The sequence below is a fragment of the Schistocerca serialis genome, unplaced genomic scaffold, assembly GCF_023864345.2.
Source record: "Schistocerca serialis cubense isolate TAMUIC-IGC-003099 unplaced genomic scaffold, iqSchSeri2.2 HiC_scaffold_1157, whole genome shotgun sequence".
Taxonomy (NCBI): domain Eukaryota; kingdom Metazoa; phylum Arthropoda; class Insecta; order Orthoptera; family Acrididae; genus Schistocerca; species Schistocerca serialis.
Genome location: NW_026047356.1, coordinates 95588 through 109709, shown reverse-complemented (window position 1 = coordinate 109709; position 14122 = coordinate 95588). Strand labels below are relative to the sequence as shown.

General features: G+C 46.9%; 8 non-coding genes across 8 annotated transcripts; 1 reads left to right on the top strand and 7 right to left on the bottom strand.

Moving 5' to 3' along the window:
* Nucleotides 1-4512: 4512 nt before the first annotated feature.
* On the bottom strand, nucleotides 4513-4585 carry Trnak-uuu (transfer RNA lysine (anticodon UUU)). The gene has a single exon. It is a non-coding gene; the product is annotated as a tRNA-Lys (tRNA).
* Nucleotides 4586-4939: 354 nt separating this feature from the next.
* On the bottom strand, nucleotides 4940-5021 carry Trnas-aga (transfer RNA serine (anticodon AGA)). The gene has a single exon. It is a non-coding gene; the product is annotated as a tRNA-Ser (tRNA).
* Nucleotides 5022-5767: 746 nt separating this feature from the next.
* On the bottom strand, nucleotides 5768-5849 carry Trnas-cga (transfer RNA serine (anticodon CGA)). The gene has a single exon. It is a non-coding gene; the product is annotated as a tRNA-Ser (tRNA).
* A 138-nt stretch (nucleotides 5850-5987) lies between these two features.
* Nucleotides 5988-6060, bottom strand: Trnak-uuu (transfer RNA lysine (anticodon UUU)). Its single transcript has one exon. It is a non-coding gene; the product is annotated as a tRNA-Lys (tRNA).
* Nucleotides 6061-6414: 354 nt separating this feature from the next.
* Nucleotides 6415-6496, bottom strand: Trnas-aga (transfer RNA serine (anticodon AGA)). The gene has a single exon. It is a non-coding gene; the product is annotated as a tRNA-Ser (tRNA).
* A 6565-nt stretch (nucleotides 6497-13061) lies between these two features.
* Nucleotides 13062-13134, bottom strand: Trnam-cau (transfer RNA methionine (anticodon CAU)). Its single transcript has one exon. It is a non-coding gene; the product is annotated as a tRNA-Met (tRNA).
* A 293-nt stretch (nucleotides 13135-13427) lies between these two features.
* Trnag-gcc (transfer RNA glycine (anticodon GCC)) lies at nucleotides 13428-13498 on the bottom strand. The gene has a single exon. It is a non-coding gene; the product is annotated as a tRNA-Gly (tRNA).
* A 341-nt stretch (nucleotides 13499-13839) lies between these two features.
* Trnag-ucc (transfer RNA glycine (anticodon UCC)) lies at nucleotides 13840-13911 on the top strand. Its single transcript has one exon. It is a non-coding gene; the product is annotated as a tRNA-Gly (tRNA).
* The last annotated feature ends 211 nt before the right edge of the window (nucleotides 13912-14122 follow it).

The following is a 14122-nucleotide window of genomic DNA, read 5'->3' as shown; positions in this document are numbered from 1 at the left end:
AGTAACTCATTTCGAGGTAATAAACACCGACATGTTGCAATTGAAAGTTTAGTTTCCCGATGTCAATTGGCGGTTTCATACATTTTGGGCGAACAATGCGAAACAGCTTCGATGTGATAGTATGGGGCATCGTGGTAATTATCTCAGTTGTTCGTTTTATATAGAGTGCCGTCGCCTTGCGACGGATATCATTGAGTTGCAGGCCCCCAGCTTGCACTGACTTAGACAGTGTGGTATAGGTTAACTTAAAAATATGACCGAGCCACACAAACCTGCTGGACAAACGCATGATCTTATGGGCTTGCATTTTGGGAAGAGGGAACACCTGAGCGACATAATAAGCTTTACAGAGTATGTATGTATTCAAAATCCTGATCTTCTGGAGGATATTTGTCGATCGCCAGGTGTTTTCCACTATAGCTCCCTGTATTCGATTTGCAGTAAGTTTCCAGTTTTTAGCTGCCATACGTAAAGGACACCTATCGATGATGATTCCCAGAGCAACATGTTGTTCGACGATCTGTGCCCACGGTATAGCAAGAGATTCGAAGCCCCGTAAGCTTAGAACCTTACATTTACCCTCACTGAGTTTCGCTCCAGACGCAGTGCTGTAAGTATCAATCTCAGCCCGCAGTTGGGCCACTTCAGACTCATGACGTAGGATAACAGCAACATCATCGGCGTAAGCCCTCACAGTAAGATTGCTCCCTAAGACAGAAAGGCCAGTTAATGTGATACACAATCTCTTCAGAAATGGCTCGAGCGACAAAACAAAGAGCGACATCGACAAAGGACTGCCTTGCGGTACACCTCGTCGTATACCAACAGCTTGTGTCAGCTGACCGTTAACGGTGATCCTAGCAGTAATGCCTGTGATCATATGCCGAATGACTGCCACAGCTCGTTCTTCGAGTCCAATTCGTTGCAGGATGCGTTCTAAATAGTGATGACTAACGCGGTCAAAAGCTTTGCAAAAGTCAAGAAAAAGGAAAGCACATTTGATGTTGGTTACGGCCGCTACTGAAATAACGTCTCTGTACTCCGCAACCGGAGTCATAATGGATCTCCCTGGAAGGCAAGACTGATGTGAATGAATAACTTTCCCAAGGATGGGGGTCATTCTGCTATTAATCGCTCGGGCAATCGTTTTATAATCAAAGTTCAATAATGTGATTGGACGGAGATTATCAACTCGCTTGTGACCAGTTCTCTTCGGGACTAAAACAATTCTACCCACCTTGAACTCGGCAGGAAGAGGACCACCACTCATGACTTCATTAACAATTTCAGTAAAAGTACCACCAAGGACATTCCAGAATTTGATATAAAATTCCTTGGGCAAACCATCAGGACCAGGCGATTTAAAGGAAGGCGACTTGGAGATCAAGGCTAAAACTTCCTCAGGAGTGAAGTCCGATAAAAAGTCGACATTGTCAGCAGGAGTAATCGCCCTATCAAAAACATTGACCACTGCACTGACAGCAGGTTCATTGACAATTTCACTGGAATACAGTCGTTGGAAATGTTGGTGAATTTCACTAATAATGGCCGCTTGAGTAGAGAGTAATTCCCCATTATCCCTTTCCAAAACATCAATGAAAGCCCTGCGGCGGCGCGAGAAATGCTTAAATAAATGGTACATAGATGTCATTTCGTCGGCTAAAACAGATTTAGGTTTGGATTTAACTTTCAGACCTTCCAATTGTTGACGCTTCAAGCTGACAAGTTTAGCCTTGACACGTTGAATTGATGGAAAGTTAGTGTTGGTCGCAGTGGATGAATCATACAGTTGTCGCAGCACAGTGTAGTAAAACTCAAAGGTCCTCTTGAAGGCGCGTGCTTTCTGAGCACTATAATAAATGAGACTTTTTCGAAGCTTTGGTTTCGCAACAGCGGTCCACCACATCGCTTTAGTCGGATAAAAAGTGATGGAACGCAAACAAGTTTCCCACACATGCCTGATAACGTCAAATAACTCAGCGTCCGCCAGATGCGATATGTTTAACATCCACGGGGAACGAAATAATTTGGTAGGCTGTCGATTTAAGTGAACCGTTGCCGTAAAAGCGCAATGGTCGGTAAAACTAGCCGGGATTACGTCAACCGCTAGGAGTCTGTCACTGATACAGTCCGATAGATAAATTCTATCCAGACGGCTGCATGAAGTAACGGTGAAAAAAGTGAATTTAACTAAAGTAGGATACTTCAGTTCCCAAGCATCTTTCAGCTTAATATTCTTAACGAGCTCGTGCAGTTCTTTACAGTAGTTAAAATTAGGGGACTGATCGTTTTTACGTAGAACACAGTTGAAGTCACCTCCTATTATCAGGTTTTGAGGACTGCTCCTCAACAGATACGTAACATCCTCCTTATAAAAACGTGACCGTTCGAATTTGTTGCTGTTGCCTGATGGGGCATATAAATTAACAAGGGTTACATCAAAAATTTTACAGCTCACTCCTCGACCGGAATCTAGAAACTCGATCTCCCCAACTGGAATGCCTTCCCGTAATAAAAGTGCGGTACCTGTACTTTCCTCAGGAGCAACGTTTGATATGGTTTTAAAACCAGAGATGAAGAGATTTAAAACAGTAACTTCCTGCAACAACACAATATCAGCGTCAGATTCGTATAGAAACTGCTGTAGGGCCGCAATTTTGAGATCAGATCGAATCTTATTTATGTTCAGGGAGACGAATTTGTACGCTTGTGCCATTATTACAGTGAGGTACGTAAAGGGTCACTAAACAACACTGGTCGCATTACAAGGGCATAGAGACTTCGGAATGGTCTGCATTGTCGGGAGGATCACGAACAGTCACTTGTGTGTCGTTGGGTTTGTTTTTCTTCCGTACTGCGTTGACGTTCGGTTGAACTTTGGTCCTACTACGTGCTCTGCTAGGGAACACATCGGCAGACGGAGGTGTGGGAGGGTCCTGAGTGACTTCGCAATCCATAACGTGCTGTGACGCCTCAACCATCTGATCTGCGGAAAGAACTGACTCAGAAGGTGGACAAGTTTGTTTGTTGTCACTAGCACGAACTTCGTGTTTGTTTGTAGACGGACTTTGACTTCCGTCAGTTTGTACACAAGTACTGCCTGCCTCGTTATGCTTATCGGAAGCACGCGCTTGTTGTGATTCGGCCTGTGGTGACGTCGCGACTTCAGGCGGCGGGCTCGGCTGTTGGGGTGCCAAAGCTGCCTGTACGTCACTCGGAATGACGTCAATAGCCGCAGCGTCGACAGCTGCGTGCGACGGTTCAGAAAAACTTGAGTCAGTAACCGTAACCGGCATCTCTTTTGGGACGTCGAGTTCTAATTCCTGGAGAGCCTCGTCCGGACTATCATCATCACACGTTCTTCGCCGTTTGTGGCTCAGCAGCTGCACGTCAGATTTGGAGGCAGGCGTATCTGTAACCGGTTTTGAAGGAAAGGGTGGAAAGTCGGCAACAGGCAAACCAGGCTCCGGGGGCAATATTTCACTATCACGAGGGCGGTCGATGTCCGTGAGTGGTGGCTCCCTAACAAGATCAGCCAATGTCAACTTTTTACGCTGTTCCAAAGTACTTTTGAGAACAAATACACGTTTAGGGCAGTTCGTACGCAAGTGACCAGTTTCATTACAAATAAAGCATGTGCCTGGTTGCCCACTGTACGTGACATGAACTTTATACCCACAAACAATAAGATGGGAGGGGATATCTTGCTTGACGTGCATTTCGACTGACCGGACGCCACTAAAACACTGTAACCGATGTTGACTAGACCAACGTTCGTTACGGATTTGCTTGACCTCCCCATATTTCGTCAAAATCTCACGTAAATAACAGTTTTCAACTTCCGGCGGCAGGTTGTACACACGGACATTTTTGTATTCTACATCAGCATTGGATATGAGAACAGTACTCACCGAGGCGTCACGATGACGGAACTCAGCTCTGCTACCATGTTTTAACAGAATCCTCTCCAGTAACACAGGGTTTAACAACTTGACGAAGAAACAGTAGAGATCTGTGTCGTAATAGGCAGTATGAACCTGGTCAGACGTAATACCAATGACATCCACTATGAAATCGTGAACTTCCATGGAACTCGGTTGAACATGACGTGTAGACTTGTCAAATTCGAAACACAGAGTACATTTCCTTGGGAACAACCTGGACGACATATCCACTTATTAAACGGTCGAGACCGCTAACACAAAACGTCACAAAACACTAAAAGTGAACTGACGGAAGCACAATACAGCAAATCTAGCAAACAACGTAAACAAAGAAAGTAGTCACGGCTTGCACACGCTATTGCGGAGCGAAGGCACAACACGTGCGACCTGCACGGCGTCGCAAGCGGAACTGCCACTCGGCCACGATTGCCAGTAGCGCAAGACCCTCCCGACACATGCAACTGGTACCGTTTAAAGCACTGCAGTGCCAGGAAACGGCGTAGATGCATTCTTGTCTGTAGTGCTTACACCGCTACTACACGTGCTTCTACCAAAGTATTAAAATTTCCGCCCGAACAGGGACTTGAACCCTGGACCCTTAGGTTAAAAGCCTAATGCTCTACCGACTGAGCTATCCGGGCTCACATCACGTGATCACCCCTCCCACTACGCATACTGACACATTGCCTCATGTCCTTTACTGTTGGGTAATCGTTGCGTGGAGCTGTTACTATTCAAACGTCGTCTGACTGCTGTCTATAAACTCATCACGCTAGGCTCGTAACAGGCTATCGAAGAAAGCTGACACACGATGTAAAGTCAAATTGCAGCAGTTTGTACGTCTCATATATTACAGCAGAGGAGCTACGTGTTTTGTCGACACTCACTGGACAATTGTAAATTTTACAAGCGTCTCGAATGCAGTGTTTCCCACGTATTCGCTCATTTCACGGTTCCGTTGGAGATGTTCTCCACCTCTTGACACAAAAAAGAAACGCAGTCGGTAGGACTCGAACCTACGCTCCCAGAGGGAATCTGATTTCTAGTCAGACGCCTTAACCACTCGGCCACGACTGCCGGTCGCAGAGGCGTGGTCTCGACAAGTGCAACTGCTCCTTTGCAAGCAATCTGATGGCAGAACACGATATGGCCTCACTCGTTTCTGTAGCGCTTTCGTTGCCAGCACATTGGCCGTTACGACAGTGTATTAATTTTCGCCTGGACGGGGGCTTGAACCCGGGACCCTTTGGTTGAAGGTACAGCGCTCTACCGACTGGGCTATCCGGTCCCTCAGCCGAGCGTTGTAGTACATGCTGCATGGTGTGCGAGTGATTCGCGTGTCATTATTCCTGGCTTATGGCTCCAATGGCGACTTCACCGACTTCCCACTGACGCACCGCTGACGCTAGTTTTGTGTCGTCTTAAACGATGGCCATACTTGCAAGCAGCTGCGAGATCTTAAGAAAAGAAACGCTGCACCACTGCTTTTGCCACACTCGAATGAACTGAATTGCGCTTCTTAGAAAGAAATGAATGCTCGCTGTGTCCAACACTTTCAAGCACACCTGTGTACTCACAAAGACGGCGACGACGCGACAAAATGACGGGGGCGCGTTCGTGGGCCTGCGACTGATTTCTGCAGTACTGGCGTCCTTGCGAGGTGAACCGGTAGCCACAACAGGCAGCGGCCGTCGCGAAACAGTATTCTTAAAGAATAAATTTCCGTCTTGTTGAGAATGGTGTCACTGGTTTGGATCCGCTTTCACCCACGCATGTCACATGTATGCGAAAATTTCTGCTCGTTTTTTTTGCGCAAAATCGCACGCAGCCGGTAGGATTCGAACCTACGCTCCCACAGGGAATCTGATTTCGAGTCAGACGCCTTAACCACTCGGCCACGATTGCCAGTAGCGCAAGACCCTCCCGACACATGCAACTGGTACCGTTTAAAGCACTGCAGTGCCAGGAAACGGCGTAGATGCATTCTTGTCTGTAGTGCTTACACCGCTACTACACGTGCTTCTACCAAAGTATTAAAATTTCCGCCCGAACAGGGACTTGAACCCTGGACCCTTAGGTTAAAAGCCTAATGCTCTACCGACTGAGCTATCCGGGCTCACATCACGTGATCACCCCTCCCACTACGCATACTGACACATTGCCTCATGTCCTTTACTGTTGGGTAATCGTTGCGTGGAGCTGTTACTATTCAAACGTCGTCTGACTGCTGTCTATAAACTCATCACGCTAGGCTCGTAACAGGCTATCGAAGAAAGCTGACACACGATGTAAAGTCAAATTGCAGCAGTTTGTACGTCTCATATATTACAGCAGAGGAGCTACGTGTTTTGTCGACACTCACTGGACAATTGTAAATTTTACAAGCGTCTCGAATGCAGTGTTTCCCACGTATTCGCTCATTTCACGGTTCCGTTGGAGATGTTCTCCACCTCTTGACACAAAAAAGAAACGCAGTCGGTAGGACTCGAACCTACGCTCCCAGAGGGAATCTGATTTCTAGTCAGACGCCTTAACCACTCGGCCACGACTGCCGGTCGCAGAGGCGTGGTCTCGACAAGTGCAACTGCTCCTTTGCAAGCAATCTGATGGCAGAACACGATATGGCCTCACTCGTTTCTGTAGCGCTTTCGTTGCCAGCACATTGGCCGTTACGACAGTGTATTAATTTTCGCCTGGACGGGGGCTTGAACCCGGGACCCTTTGGTTGAAGGTACAGCGCTCTACCGACTGGGCTATCCGGTCCCTCAGCCGAGCGTTGTAGTACATGCTGCATGGTGTGCGAGTGATTCGCGTGTCATTATTCCTGGCTTATGGCTCCAATGGCGACTTCACCGACTTCCCACTGACGCACCGCTGACGCTAGTTTTGTGTCGTCTTAAACGATGGCCATACTTGCAAGCAGCTGCGAGATCTTAAGAAAAGAAACGCTGCACCACTGCTTTTGCCACACTCGAATGAACTGAATTGCGCTTCTTAGAAAGAAATGAATGCTCGCTGTGTCCAACACTTTCAAGCACACCTGTGTACTCACAAAGACGGCGACGACGCGACAAAATGACGGGGGCGCGTTCGTGGGCCTGCGACTGATTTCTGCAGTACTGGCGTCCTTGCGAGGTGAACCGGTAGCCACAACAGGCAGCGGCCGTCGCGAAACAGTATTCTTAAAGAATAAATTTCCGTCTTGTTGAGAATGGTGTCACTGGTTTGGATCCGCTTTCACCCACGCATGTCACATGTATGCGAAAATTTCTGCTCGTTTTTTTTGCGCAAAATCGCACGCAGCCGGTAGGATTCGAACCTACGCTCCCACAGGGAATCTGATTTCGAGTCAGACGCCTTAACCACTTTTTTTTTTTTTTTTTTTTTTTTTTTTTTTTTGGGCCTCCCTTCTCCCCTTACAGCCCTCCTTGCGCTCTCCATGAATGCCTTCCTTGGCGAGCTTCTTCAGCTATATTCAAATGAAATCAAAGTCTCCAGATTCACTGGCATCGTACAACAGTACACAAAAGGAATTCAATTTCTTCGGGATTACAAGGAGCTCATTGCTTCGTCTTCTTTGGAATATAAGTGCCAACGAAGATTAGAAATCTTTCTCAAAACCAAGGAAAAAAAAAAAAAAAAAAAAAAAAAAAAAAAAAAAAAAAAAAAAAAAAAAAATAAAAGGATGTCTCTTCCCTCAAAAAACAAATAATGAGGAATAAGAAAGAAAAGAAAACTTCAGGTTCTTCAAGCGCCATAGGCGAAATGATAACGAAAATAGTAGTCACTGTTGACTTGTACCTGGGAACTTCATCATGGAAATGGTGACAGGAATCGCGGATATACTTTAGAATCACCCAATTCCCTGTTTCTCAAACAGGATTGTTAACATATTGCCAAAATCCCTCTTAATGTGTGGGAACTGGTTTCTTCGCCAATATGCCGTTGCCATATAAGCAGTAAAGGCAGTAATATTGTCTTCTCCGTGTTGGGTCATGACGTAATTGACAAAATGTCCCAGCATCCACATAACAGTATTGTTTTTCGTTTTGGGGTAAAACCGTGTATCAGGCCACAGGAGGATATCAGTCGTATAAAGACTTTCAGTGCTACGTGTGAGCAGCGCCAATCGTTTCCGCACCCAATGCCAGTTGAACTGATGCCCGCAGCAAGTAAACCTGTGCCTCAGAGTGTCTACTAATCCACATTTGAGGCAGTTGTCAGTAGCACTTAAGCCAAGGCGGTTGAGTTTTTCGTTGGTTGGAATAAGATTGTGGACAACTTTATACCAGGCGGAAAGCACATCGGAAGAATGAATTTTGAGAGTAATATTGGTCCACACTGCCGTCCAGACGATTCTTGGGTAGTGCATTTCAATTGTATTTGGAGCTTCGTACTTCTGCCACTGAGCAATTAAGAACACTGTCGTGAGACAAGGACTTGTGGAAACACTGTCACCTAAGTAACTCATTTCGAGGTAATAAACACCGACATGTTGCAATTGAAAGTTTAGTTTCCCGATGTCAATTGGCGGTGCCATACATTTTGGGCGAACAATGCGAAACAGCTTCGATGTGATAGTATGGGGCATCGTGGTAATTATCTCTGTTGTTCGTTTTATATAGAGTGCCGTCGCCTTTCGACGGATATCATTGAGTTGCAGGCCCCCAGCTTGCACTGACTTAGACAGTGTGGTATAGGTTAACTTAAAAATATGACCGAGCCACACAAACCTGCTGGACAAACGCATGATCTTATGGGCTTGCATTTTGGGAAGAGGGAACACCTGAGCGACATAATAAGCTTTACAGAGTATGTATGTATTCAAAATCCTTATCTTCTGTTGGATATTTGTCGATCGCCAAGTGTTTTCCACTATAGCTCCCTGTATTCGATTTGCAGTAAGTTTCCAGTTTTTAGCTGCCATACGTAAAGGACACCTATCGATGATGATTCCCAGAGCAACATGTTGTTCGACGATCTGTGCCCACGGTATAGCAAGAGATTCGAAGCCCCGTAAGCTTAGAACCTTACATTTACCCTCACTGAGTTTCGCTCCAGACGCAGTGCTGTAAGTATCAATCTCAGCCCGCAATTGGGCCACTTCAGACTCATGACGTAGGATAACAGCAACATCATCGGCGTAAGCCCTCACAGTAAGATTGCTCCCTAAGACAGAAAGGCCAGTTAATGTGATACACAATCTCTTCAGAAATGGCTCGAGCGACAAAACAAAGAGCGACATCGACAAAGGACTGCCTTGCGGTACACCTCGTCGTATACCAACAGCTTGTGTCAGCTGACCGTTAACTGTGATCCTAGCAGTAATGCCGGTTATCAAATTCCGAATGACTGCCACAGCTCGTTCTTCGAGTCCAATTCGTTGCAGGATGCGTTCTAAATAGTGATGACTAACGCGGTCAAAAGCTTTGCAAAAGTCAAGAAAAAGGAAAGCACATTTGATGTTGGTTACGGCCGCTACTGAAATAACGTCTCGGTACTCCGCAACCGGAGTCATAATGGATCTCCCTGGAAGGCAAGACTGATGTGAATGAATAACTTTCCCAAGGATGGGGGTCATTCTGCTATTAATCGCTCGGGCAATCGTTTTATAATCAAAGTTCAATAATGTGATTGGACGGAGATTATCAACTCGCTTGTGACCAGTTCTCTTCGGGACTAAAACAATTCTACCCACCTTGAACTCGGCAGGAAGAGGACCACCACTCATGACTTCATTAACAATGTCAGTAAAAGTACCACCAAGGACATTCCAGAATTTGATATAAAATTCCTTGGGCAAACCATCAGGACCAGGCGATTTAAAGGAAGGCGACTTGGAGATCAAGGCTAAAACTTCCTCGGGAGTGAAATCCGATAAAAAGTCGACATTGTCAGCAGGAGTAATCGCCCTATCAAAAACATTGACCACTGCACTGACAGCAGGTTCATTGACAATTTCACTGGAATACAGTCGTTGGAAATGTTGGTGAATTTCACTAATAATGGCCGCTTGAGTAGAGAGTAATTCCCCATTATCCCTTTCCAAAACATCAATGAAAGCCCTGCGGCGGCGCGAGAAATGCTTAAATAAATGGTACATAGATGTCATTTCGTCGGCTAAAACAGATTTAGGTTTGGATTTAACTTTCAGACCTTCCAATTGTTGACGCTTCAAGCTGACAAGTTTAGCCTTGACACGTTGAATTGATGGAAAGTTAGCGTTGGTCGCAGTGGATGAATCATACAGTTGTCGCAGCACAGTGTAGTAAAACTCAAAAGTCCTCTTGAAGGCGCGTGCTTTCTGAGCACTATAATAAATGAGACTTTTTCGAAGCTTTGGTTTCGCAACAGTGGTCCACCACAACGCTTTAGTCGGATAAAAAGTGATGGAACGCAAACAAGTGTCCCACACATGCCTGATAACGTCAAATAACTCAGCGTCCGCCAGATGCGATATGTTTAACATCCACGGGGAACGAAATAATTTGGTAGGCTGTCGATTTAAGTGAACCGTTGCCGTAAAAGCGCAATGGTCGGTAAAACTAGCCGGGATTACGTCAACCGCTAGGAGTCTGTCACTGATACAGTCCGATAGATAAATTCTATCCAGACGGCTGCATGAAGTAACGGTGAAAAAAGTGAATTTAACTAAAGTAGGATACTTCAGTTCCCAAGCATCTTTCAGCTTAATATTCTTAACGAGCTCGTGCAGTTCTTTACAGTAGTTAAAATTAGGGGACTGATCGTTTTTACGTAGAACACAGTTGAAGTCACCTCCTATTATCAGGTTTTGAGGACTGCTCCTCAACAGATACGTAACATCCTCCTTATAAAAACGTGACCGTTCGAATTTGTTGCTGTTGCCTGATGGGGCATATAAATTAACAAGGGTTACATCAAAAATTTTACAGCTCACTCCTCGACCGGAATCTAAAAACTCGATCTCCCCAACTGGAATGCCTTCCCGTAATAAAAGTGCGGTACCTGTACTTTCCTCAGGAGCAACGTTTGATATGGTTTTAAAACCAGAGATGAAGAGATTTAAAACAGTAACTTCCTGCAACAACACAATATCAGCGTCAGATTCGTATAGAAACTGCTGTAGGGCCGCAATTTTGAGATCAGATCGAATCTTATTGATGTTCAGGGAGACGAATTTGTACGCTTCTGCCATTATTACAGTGAGGTACGTAAAGGGTCACTAAACAACACCGATCGCATTACAAGGGCATAGAGACTTCGGAATGGTCTGCATTGTCGGGAGGATCACGAAGAGTCACTTGTGTGTCGTTGGGTTTGTTTTTCTTCCGTACGGCGTTGAAGTTCGGTTGAACTTTGGTCCTACTACGTGCTCTGCTAGGGAACACATCGGCAGACGGAGGTGTGGGAGGGTCCTGAGTGACTTCGCAATCCATAACGTGCTGGGACGCCTCAACCATCTGATCTGCGGAAAGAACTGACTCAGAAGGTGGACAAGTTTGTTTGTTGTCACTAGCACGAACTTCGTGTTTGTTTGTAGACGGACTTTGACTTCCTTCAGTTTGTACACAAGTACTGCCTGCCTCGTTATGCTTATCGGAAGCACGCGCTTGTTGTGATTCGGCCTGTGGTGACGTCGCGACTTCAGGCGGCGGGCTCGGCTGTTGTGGTGCCAAAGCTGCCTGTACGTCACTCGGAATGACGTCAATAGCCGCAGCGTCGACAGCTGCGTGCGACGGTTCAGAAAAACTGGAGTCAAGAACCGTAACCGGCATCTCTTTTGGGACGTCGAGTTCTAATTCCTGGAGAGCCTCGTCCGGACTATCATCATCACACGTTCTTCGCCGTTTGTGGCTCAGCAGCTGCACGTCAGATTTGGAGGCAGGCGTATCTGTAACCGGTTGTGAAGGAAAGGGTGGAAAGTCGGCAACAGGCAAACCAGGCTCCGGGGGCAAGATTTCACTAACACGAGGGCGGTCGATGTCCGTGATTGGTGCCTCCCTAACAAGATCAGCCAATGTCAACTTTTTACGCTGTTCCAAAGTACTTTTGAGAACAAATACACGTTTAGGGCAGTTCGTACGCAAGTGACCAGTTTCATTACAAATAAAGCATGTGCCTGGTTGCCCACTGTACGTGACATGAACTTTATACCCACAAACAAGAAGATGGGAGGGGATATCCTGCTTGACGTGCATTTCGACTGACCGGACGCCACTAAAACACTGTAACCGATGTTGACTAGACCAACGTTCGTTACGGATTTGCTTGACCTCCCCATATTTCGTCAAAATCTCACGTAAATAACAGTTTTCAACTTCCGGCGGCAGGTTGTACACACGGACATTTTTGTATTCTACATCAGCATTGGATATGAGAACAGTACTCACCGAGGCGTCACGATGACGGAACTCAGCTCTGCTACCATGTTTTAACAGAATCCTCTCCAGTAACACAGGGTTTAACAACTTGACGAAGAAACAGTAGAGATCGGTGTCGTAATAGGCAGTATGAACCTGGTCAGACGTAATACCAATGACATCCACTATGAAATCGTGAACTTCCATGGAACTAGGTTGAACATGACGTGTAGACTTGTCAAATTCGAAACACAGAGTACATTTCCTTGGGAACAACCTGGACGACATATCCACCTATTAAACGGTCGAGACCGCTAACACAAAACGTCACAAAACACTAAAAGTGAACTGACGGAAGCACAATACAGCAAATCCAGCAAACAACGTAAACAAAGAAAGTAGTCACGGCTTGCACACGCTATTGCGGAGCGAAGGCACAAACACGTGCGACCTGCACGGCGTCGCAAGCGGAACTGCCACTAGACCACACCGGATGCGGCCGTTTCATTCGACCGTTCGTACGGTCGCTTGTCGCATTGTCGCTCTCTTTGCGAGCATCTTTGCACATACTGACTGGCAAGGCGCGCACCTCAAACGTCGCAGAGCAATGCTTTTGGCTTCATGCTGTGCTGGGAGAAGAGGAATAGGGAAGCTGTATGTAGCAATAACAGGAAGTAAACATCTTCCCGCTGAAGCGTTGAAACGTTGTGGATAACAAACAAGAAATAAGTTGGCGCCCTAGCAACAGCACCACCTTCAGTCACAGAAAATTAGATGCCCCGGGTGAGGATCGAACTCACGACCTTAAGATCATGAGACTTACGCGCTGCCTACTGCGCTACCGAGGCAGGCGATCGTTAGACCTTCTGGAATCTTGGTAAGTATCGAATACAAGTGGTAGAGAGTCTGCACTCCCTGGCTCATTTTTTCTGTTGCTACACGTGCATTCACGGCGCGGCAGGCAACTTGCGATGCTAGGCCGACGCCAGTATGTACAATAGCACGCAGGAGTCCAAACGAGCAGTCGTCCGCGCTGCATGATTGGTTCTTTCCATACGGAATCCCGCGGTTCATTCTCATGGCTCACGCAGTTCGAGTGCGAAAGACACGCAGCACCCCTACCGGAGAAAAAACAAAATGATGCATCGGCCGGGAATCGAACTCGGGCCGCCCGCGTGGCAGGCGAGCATTCTACCACTGAACCACCGATGCTCGGGCCAGCGGTACCTTCACGCTGCTTCCCGAGCAGATGTCTCAAGGGAAAGTGGGACTGCCGTCAAGCGCCGTAGCATTCTGTGGAGAAGATGCTGCAGACGCTGAATCCTGCACTGCACTGCTTAAAGATGCCGCCAGAACGCGGTCCTCTGCGTACTCTTGCGTCGCCGGCGCCGACTCTTGCCAAAGGATGCGAAATGTGCGCGGATACGCTGTCCGAATGCGTCTGGATGTGCTCCCCTAGCCTGCCTCGAAATGCGCCTGCCGGGTACGATCACCTTCGGCCGCTGCCGACAGGCGGGAAGCCGACTCAGCGCGGTGGCGGGGCGCTCGCTTGTGCGGTCGTGGTGTAATGGTCAGCATAGTTGCCTTCCAAGCAGTTGATCCGGGTTCGATTCCCGGCCACCGCAGCAGGCTTTTAATTTCGCGTATGAGTACTTTTGCCACGCGCTCTTAAACTATTGTTTTTTCGCCCTCTTACTCGCTGCATACCAGCCCTTAGTGTGTCTCGACTTGTCTCGACTTTGCTCAGCTGACGCGAGAGCTGACGCTCTCAAATCGGCCTATATCAAAACGACAAGCACGAGAAACGACTGAGAGAGGTAAGGAGAGGCGAGGCGA